The sequence below is a fragment of the Limulus polyphemus genome, unplaced genomic scaffold, assembly GCF_000517525.1.
Source record: "Limulus polyphemus unplaced genomic scaffold, Limulus_polyphemus-2.1.2 Scaffold2301, whole genome shotgun sequence".
Taxonomy (NCBI): Eukaryota; Metazoa; Arthropoda; class Merostomata; order Xiphosura; family Limulidae; genus Limulus; species Limulus polyphemus.
The window spans coordinates 20,916-30,871 of record NW_013667911.1 but is presented as its reverse complement, the minus strand read 5'-3'; positions in this window follow the sequence as shown (position 1 = coordinate 30,871).

Here is a 9,956-nt window from a genome sequence, read left to right as displayed (position 1 = left end):
AAACAAACAAACTACTACATTACTTCCTTTTATGAAAAGTTTTTTTTTTTTTACTTTGTAATATTAACAACTGTACGTTCAAAGTCTCATTCTTATAACTCGTATAGCACGGACTACTTAATGCTCTATGTTTTACCACCATAACGCATGCAACACTGACAACCGAGCATTCCAAGACTTAATTCATAACTCCTGTAAGATTAACTAATGTATATTCTAGATATTATCGCAGCAACATAAGCAACATTGTCAACTAGTTATTCTTGATTAACCTTAGAAAAAGAAAGAGTGAACAGAATTCTCTTCCAAGTTTTATTGTTACAATACATATAACAACAGTCAACTAATTAGTCTTACTTTTAACTTTAGAAAGGGAGAACAGCACTGTCTTCGGAGTCTTCCAAGTTTTATTGTTACAATACATAATAACAACTAATTAGTCTTACTTTTAACTTTAGAAAGGGAGAACAGCACTTCTTCGGAGTCTTCCAAGTTTTATTGTTACAATACATATAACAACTAATTAGTCTTACTTTTAACTTTAGAAAGGGAGAACAGCACTGTCTTCGGAGTCTTCCAAGTTTCATTGTTACAATATGTGTAACAACAGTATCAGCTAGATGTTTATGCCACTATGCATAGAACGTATACAGGAGCTTTCTTTATCTTTGGGAATTTCGATGGCTACAACGCATGTAACAACGTTATATAGTTGATGGGCTTACTAGGGTTATAGAGCTGTTCCCAAATATTGTTCATTATGATATAAAACTTTTTAAGAGTCAAAACAAGAGCATGATATAAAATTAAAAACTGTTTCATTGCAGAGCCGGTGTCATTTTGCTATTTTTGAAACATTAATTTAGATATATTTAAACCGTAATAGGATATGATTGAATTTCGCGCAAAGCTACACGAGAGCTATCTGCGTTAGCCGTCCCTAATTTAGCAGTGTAAGACTAGAGGGAAGGCAGCTAGTCATCACCACCCACCGCCAGCTCTTGGGCTACTTTTTTTACCAACGAATAGTATTTGCGAGTCGAGCGCCCTAACCACCTGGCCATGCCGGGCCAATAGAATACGAATACTTCTCAGAAACGTATACTTTCGAACTCTTATTCTACTTAAGTGTCGGCTGTTAAATTACATCACAATGGAACAACAAATGTGTTTAGTGTTGGATAGTATAGTTTCATTTCTGAGTTATATAAAACTTATTACTGTTTTCTTAAATTTCGCGATAATGATTAGAAAAAAAGGTAATATTATAAGATCAAAGCATATGTGCAATGCAATGCTATAAAAGCTAACAATATTTGAGTTTTATTAGCACTTTTTCTCCAATTATTACAGGATTTTCTCTTGGAATCTAAAAAGGATTCCACAAAAACTTAGACCTAGTTACAGTTTAATGTAAAGTATGATAAGTTCGCTACACCTGAAACAGCTAGAAAAACCAGCTTGTAGTTGCACATTTTGAACACGTGTGAAGAATCAATGTTCCAACTGCTTTTGAGTGTCATTTCCTGAGAGTCTAAGCATTTGGAACGTGTCATACAAGGAGAGAAAGTACACGTTATTTGTCAACATTTATATATTTCGTCACAATGGTACAATATCATGTAACATCTCAAACTTTACCGATAATATAGCCTAATGAGATAATGCTGTACAACTCTATATCGATTGTATTGTGGAACAGCATTTTAGGACCACTTTGAAAATTCATCTTTCTAACACTTTCATGTGTAAACTCAACGTAGCTTAGATTTTCAATTACAGGGTAATTATAAAGGAAATCCGATATCTAAAATCAATTTACTATTTGTCGTAGGATAATTAAATCTCACCAGAGGCAACAGTGAGAATCATAAGTTTTAAATTTAAGTGTCTGGACATGATATAGTATTTAAAACACTGTTACAGAAAGTGTTTAATATACTTCCATCATTTCTCAATCAGCATCCTAAATGTTGCTAATACATGAATCATCTGTTCTGGACAATGTTCACTGAACCTCGCAATATTCTGCACACTGACTCGTATTTTATTTAAATCACCAATCTGCGTGAATTTTACAGATTATTTATCTACGGCTAAACAAACTAAACCAAAAAGGAATAAATATAAAAAACTATGGAATATTTAATGCAAAATATTTGGATAAGATTAGGAATGTGTGTGCATAAAATATTCCATAGTTTTTTGTTTTTTTTTAATTTATTCATCTTTGTTTTGTTTAGCCATAGATAAATAATCTGTAAAATTCACGCGGACTGATATGTACATAAACAAGTAACCACTATCAATTCTTGAATTTAAATACTTTGTTAGACTGTTGAATGTTTATTTAAATTCTAAAATGTTTTTTTCTTTTACATTTAAAACCTGAGTACTTGAGAATGATCGTACCAGTGATCGAAACATCGTACCTGTTCTAAAAACAAATTTTACTTACTGTAAAAGCTGAAAATTGTAATAAAAGATACTTAATCAGTAAGTAAATTCAAAATGAAACTATGTTGTTAATGTTTTTTTTTATCATTATTTAAGGTATGGCATCATGTTTATCACGTATTTCCTTACATTGTTTTACAAACCTTTTAAGGTAGTCTTAATATGACACTAGGGAACACTAAAGTCAGAATACACATCACAAAAACAGTTTCCAGTCTATCAGTGCCAACATTATTTTTTATTATTTTTCTTTGTCTAGTTATCATGCTTTTTATTATTTTATGTAATGCGATTCACTATCAAGCAACTCATTATGTTTTAAACACGTGCAAAGCTTAGCAATATATTTATATTATATATTAACCTTTGAAGATAAGTAGATTTGAGAAGTGGTTCAATGGGTTAGAAGAAGAAATTGATGAAATTATACGATTCCTTTTGAAGTCCTATTCTATAAACAAACAGATAGATTGACAGACAAGCAGATAGATGTATGTACAGATAAACAGATAGATAATGCTTGGAATAACAGTTCGTTCATAAACATTATGATGCATTGCGCGTAATTTAATGCATTGTGATATAAACATTTCAAAACCTACAAGAAACTCAAAATCATTCAGAACAAACTCTAGCTGTGCACGACTTTCAGAATAAAGTAGGCTTTTTTTTTCTAACCCTAAAGCTTCACAATGGGCTATCTCTGACCAATCGCAGGGATCGAGCCCCGAATTGTGGCATTATAAGCTTTCAACCTTACTGCTGAAGTACCGAGAGACGTATAAAGCATGCTCACTTTTTCTAACAACACTTTCCCTTCCTCTCACTAGATAATATATATATATATATACACACACACAAACACGATTTGTGTGTGTGTGCATATCAACATAAAGTCTGCGCCTCAGAAACATGTGCATTTACAGACAAATCGGTATCAAATATGATTAGTAAAATATATACGTTTTCCTGACTCTTTTTATTCTGTTCAAAATTGTCTCCTTTATATTTATTTTTAAAGAACGTGATGTACATTCACTGACGTCGTTAGCCAGATAACCTTTCAGCTAGTAGTCATGGAGATTTTGTTATCAGAAAATTCTTATTTAAGAGTAATTGATTTAATAATTTTGTGAATCTGTAATTTAATAAATTAATAAGTTTGTACTTATGAATATAATGAGGTCATATGATATGCTGCCTAGAGAAGAACACAGAGTATTGGTCAGTACATACATCTCATATACAACACATAGTTTGAGTAAAGTTAGAGGTAATCATTATTAACTTATGTACAAACTGAATTCTAGATTTTTCTAACAGAACACATTCTAAACAATGAGACTAACTTAACTTATGACGTTATATAATGTCTATTACACTTATCAATTACACAAACAAAAAAGTAATTAAATGCCCTTAGAGAGCGCTTTCGACCTATTGTATTAAACAGTAACTATGTTATAAAATGACAACTACTTTAATAGTATTAAAATAAATTTTTCTGGGTTTATCGACTGATTATATCGTAAGCAACAATTTAGTACCCAGTAATTTTACGTACCACCGGGGCAACACTGAAAAATAATTATGAAAACAATATTATCCAGAACTTTTGGAGGTTTTAATGTAGTGCTCCGAAAATTTATATACTAACTCGTATATACTGTACCCAAAAATCGATGCTTCGAGGGGGAAAGACTGAAATAATGTTCACGTTCGTAGTTTTTGTTAACATTCTTGAATGAATAGTTTACCGGAAGGAAATTAGCTTCTGCTGGCAATGCTATTCCAATTATAGTACTTACAGACAGTGTATAACGAGGAAAAAAACAAAACAAAAAAAAACATTACATTTCAAATTAATCCTAAAAGTCGTGGAAGAATGTGATTAAAGATAACTTATTCCGTTCAATTACAGTATAGCGTTTATCAATCATAAATGTCACTACAGCAATCAAACTACAATGTAAAAATTACTAGGAAAGCAACAGTATCTTTTGAATTCAATCCAACTCACGACTTTTATAAATAAGCGCCATCTAACGACAATGTTACGACACAAGTGCTGAGATGCCATCAGTTTGGTGATTTACAAATATTCTCGGTCTACAAGAAGTTCAGAGAAGAGTAATCTCTTCTGCGTCTATTCAACCCATTTTTCTTCGCCAAAGCAGGAATGATACATTGTTTAACTTAAGACAACCTCGAAACACGATCAACCAACATGAAAATTGGAACAACTCAATGTGGCAGATTTAGCAAAAGAAAAACAAAACAATTAGAGTCTTTCAGTTTTGACAAACATCTCAATTCCTAGTACAAAAAGAGAGAATGCTTGTTTTTTCCGTTTTGTTGCTGAGTAATGACCTGCGAAAACAGGTACTCCTTCATGCTAAAAATATCATGTTTTGTTCACGTGGTGCACGCGGCACTGTCAGTGTGCCAGTTCCCGCCACAGCCTTGGAAGTCCCTGGGTTCGAGAGCTTACGGAAAATCAGAACAACAACCTGACTCTCCTCCTCCCCTTCCCTCCAGCAAAGACACTATCAAAGCACGAAGAATATAAACCAGGGGGTGTAGGCTGGACTGGACGGTTTAAAGACCATGTTTTTGTACAAAATATTATTTTTTGAAATTTCCCACCACAGCAATCTCATGTTCAGATTTTGCAATAATACGTTTTAAAATCCATTCTGAACAACGCGGAAGAAATATAATTTACCCCATTTAATAAAGCACAAAATATTTCAGGCGCCGTTTCATTTCACAGCATTTATTTGTTCTGTTGTCTAAACCAGAATTAATGTCACCTTTTGTATTTCCTTGTCTCCACCTGGTGGTAGCCTCCAGCTTAGTTGATGGATTCTTTAGTTGAAAACCTTTATTCACATGAAAATTTCTGTGGTTATTTCAGTCATAATGTGATCAATATCACGTCTAAGGACTGTAAAACTAAAATGTCAGTATCTCCGCACTGGATCAGTAAGCCATTTTATCTAAGTATGTAAATTTAAAATGTCGGCTTATCCGTTTTGAAATCACTAATCATTATATCAAAGTTTGTAAATTAAAAAATGTCCATTTATCCGTTCGGTAACCAGTAAACCATTTTACCAAAGTTTTATATTACAAATGATGGCTTATCCGTTAAGGAATAGGTAAACAATTCTATCAAAGTTTGTAAATTAAAAATGTCAAATTATCCATCTCGAATCAATAAACCATTTTATTTAAGTTCGTCAGTTTAAAATGTCTGGTTATCCGCTTGGGAAACATTTTATCGAAGTTTGTAAATTCAAGGCTCAACCGATGGCTCACCGATAATTCCGAGGGCTTGTAACGCTAAAAAATAGGTTTCGATACTCCCATTGGGTACTACACAATTAGCCCATTGCGTATCTTTGTGCGTAATAACAACAACAACAAAAAACAACAAATTTTTGGTTTAAAATGTCAGCTTAATGTTTGGGAAGCAGCAAACCGTTATATCAAGGGTTTTAATTTTAAAAATGTCAGCTTTTTCGTTGGGAATCAGTAAACTATTTTATTTAAGTTTGTAAGTTTCAAATGTCAGCTTGTCCGTTCGGGAATCAGTAAACTATTTCACTTAAGTTCGTAAACTAAGCCCACAGTGGCTCAACAGTAAATTTCAGCGGCAAGTTTGAGGGTTCATAACACTAATACCAGGTTTCGATACTCGTTATGGACATAACACACATAGCCCATGGTGTAGCTTTGTGCTTAATAACAAACTAACAAGTCGTAAATTAAAAATATCGGCTTATTCGTTCATGTCTTGCAAAGGATTTTTCACAAGGATATGTATGTAATCAATCCGGAAGAAAGAACAAAAAATCAATGCCAGCTTCTGGGTTCTAACTAAGTAATAAAAAAAGAACATCTTAAAGAAACATCAATTTGGTATCAGGTATGTGATATGGTTACCTAAATATCAAATGGTTAAGTTGATATTTCTAAATCTGCAAACTTAGCTAAAATGGTTTACTGATTCCCGAACGAATAAGCTGAAATTTTTAACTTGCAAACTGATCAAATGGCTAAACTATTCACAAATGGACAAGCTGATATTTGTCATTTAAAAACTCCAATAAAATGGTTTTCTGATTTCCGAACGGATAAGCTGTTGTTGTTTTTTTATTTAATTTAGAAACTTGGATAAAATTACTTACTGACTCCTGACCAGGCAAACTGAAATTTTTAATTTACAAGCTCCCATAAAATGGATTACTGATTTCTAAACGGATAAGTTGATAATTTAGATATACGTACTTGAATAAAATAGTTTACTGATTCCCGAACGGATAAGCTGACATTTCAAACTTACGTACTTAAATAAAACAGTTTACTGATTCCCGTGAAAGCACGCTTTATGAATTAAACATCGAATTACAGAACGAAGTACACGTAATAAAATCTTCAGAATGATTGTAATCCCTAATTTTATTCACTCTGCGTTTAATCTAGATTACCGTAATGTAACACGATAAACAAAAGGCCCCGTTTGTTATCGTTAAAACTTTTTTCTTTCCCTGATAGAAACTCTTCGTGTTTTTTTTTTTTTCTAAATTAGCAGGTACACTTTTCTAAAGACTATCGGTGTCCAGCAGAGTAAAATAAACAGGTACATAGATAAGGATATACTACCCACTGTATTAAGAAGTTAGCACATAGGATCACATACAAAACTTGTAATTGTTTTCAAACGAGACCCAAAACTTTGAGTGCTTTCGAATAGTTCACTATTCTTCTTTAGGAGAATATAAAACCAGTAATTTGTACGGCTATTTTTCTATGGCTGCAGATTCGTAGTATGAAAATTAGATAACAATCTTAGATATACAACACACGTTATCAATCACGGAGTAATAAACTGTAAAAATCTGACTAATTAGTTGGTTCACTGAACACGAGTTTGTATCGGGAGTTTCTAAATTGAGAGGGTTGAGGGTTCAACAATAAAAATAAACATTATATCTGTAATCAACGATGATGATTGGACGTTTTAAAAATGATTGTCTTATATATATATATAACGGAAAAAATGCAACTTTTTAAAAATTATGATAAATATAATTTAAAATAACATTTAATCAGATGATAAATTGAAGGGCTAAAGATTAAAATGTCCACACTACAGGAAATTAACACGTTTTTCATATCATCTAATAACGGGAGCTCTCCATTCGTAGCAATCTCAACAGTTAACCCTCTTTACAAATAATTTAGAACTACTTACAACTCTTTTCTGCATAACAATTCATTAACGATAACACTCAAAAGAATTGGGCCATTCATTTTTGTCCCATAAATATTTGAGAAATAGGCCTTGATGAAAAGAAATTATACCTTCTTCTTCAAAGAAAACTGTAGGGAGTGGAATGTTCTAACCTTCTGTATGACAGCATATTATATTATTGTGTATATCTTTTATAGAATTGTTTGGTGTCACTTACATTTGAGGTAAAGTGCTTATAAGAGAAACAGTTATGTTGTTCCGACCAACTTAGTTATACAACGCGTTAAAAAGCAAGATGTGGATTGTAAAAGTGATAACCTCGCTGTTATAAAGTCGTGGGCAATTGGCTTAAATTGGCATTTGGCTTGATTTAAAAGGAATTCTCAAACCCAGACCATTGAATTTCCCGAGATTAACGCAGTATATAAAAAAAAGTAGTCGAGAAACTTAAAGGACGTTAATTTTAAGCCACAACTATTTTCGTGTGCTATTTATTTAGTGTGTGTGTGTGTGTGTTACGTGACACTCAGGATAACACACTTAAACACAAGCAAGTCGTTTTATTAACACCGGATGTTTTTGCATACACATGTTATTTAACATACAATTCCGAACCCCACATTTCCTCGTCGTAGAGTTAAGTCATATGGTGATAACTCTGTAAAACACTTTTTGTTTTTTATTGTAAGCCCACGTGACTTAAATCACGACCAAGTACTTTTGCAGTGTTTCATATAAACATGGCACAGGAGCATAGCTATATAGTAGTTTTGTTTTTAAGTCAGTTTTGAATATCATAATTTCATGCAAAAAATAATTAAAATTATACAATATAAAAGCTCAAATAAACATAAATATATTATTTCCCATTCATTAAAACACTTTATTTCTTCTTCAAAACTTTATGAAACAAATACTGATGAATGAATACGAATAAAAAACAAAACACACAGACTTATACAGATCGAGGGTTGGGAGAGGCGGAAAGGTTTTTTTTTTTATCAGTGGGTTCAAGAACACTTAATGGAATGTATGGGGAACATCTTAGAGAGGAAGTAGAATTTCCGCCCTACACTTTAAACCGGCGGAATATGACACCTATGGTACACACTTCTGTAACTGTCTGCTAACTCGAGCTTCCATATGGGCCCTATAAGTTAGTATTTTTCCTCGTACAGTTTAAAGGGTATATACATATGTGTCCGTATATGTGCATATATACATGTATCAGTAAAAGTACAAACTGTGTTTACTTTTTGCAACTGCGTCTGGACCAGAGACTTTCACTTGAATATAACTAAGTCTATCTACACTCTCTGCATACCACTTTATATATAACGTTCTGCTACAAATTACGAAAATTGACTTGTATATGTTGGTATTGTACACTAACTAATGTGTATATGAGGAACCGTGTGAGTGAGTGACTGTAATATTAGGCACTTTCCCACAATATCATAATTCTAAAATTTAGTTGCAGCTTTTTATTGGGATACTGATGATTAGAAACTAATATTTTTGTCAAAGTGTAACCTTTGTTCTTCTATAACTTTGAAAAAGTATACTGATTAAAAGCTTGCACCTTTTCCCACTAGATGACGCATTTTTAATTATACTCACTTGGAGAATTAGTATTGGTATTTTCAACTCGTACAGCATCATATGCGGTATATGAGCTAGAAAGCCAAGTCAAATACCACTATGTTTCAGGTATTACTATCCCTAATTTTTGAATTACTAATCAGAGGGAAGACAGCCCGTCAGCAGTGTCCGCCGCCAGAGAGGACTTTTATGCCCAGCTTTGAAGGGAATAACGGCGATGACTGTTGCTCTTATGAAAACACTGCTATAAATGTGAAGGGTGCTCAACAGCATCACGGTGTGTAACTTTGGCCTTTCCATCTGAAATCTTTTAGATTAAAGATGTCCTATAGAGATTTCAGAAGTTTCATTTCTGATTAGGTATTTTTTTAACTTGTTTGAATTAATTTAACTGAACAAATTAAAAAAAACATTCACACTGTTCAGTGCACTTTTATATAAACATTGATATGAATCTATATAAATATAATAGTACTGACTGTTGTATGTCTATGTGACTACCTCACCTCCTGTGGATGGATCTTCACCAAATTTTGTATAGAAGTTCATTGGGTCCGTGGGAAGATACAAACAGATTTTCAGAATTGCGTTTTGCAGTTTTATGGGCGTTTTTACGTGTGTTTTGTTACCGCTACTT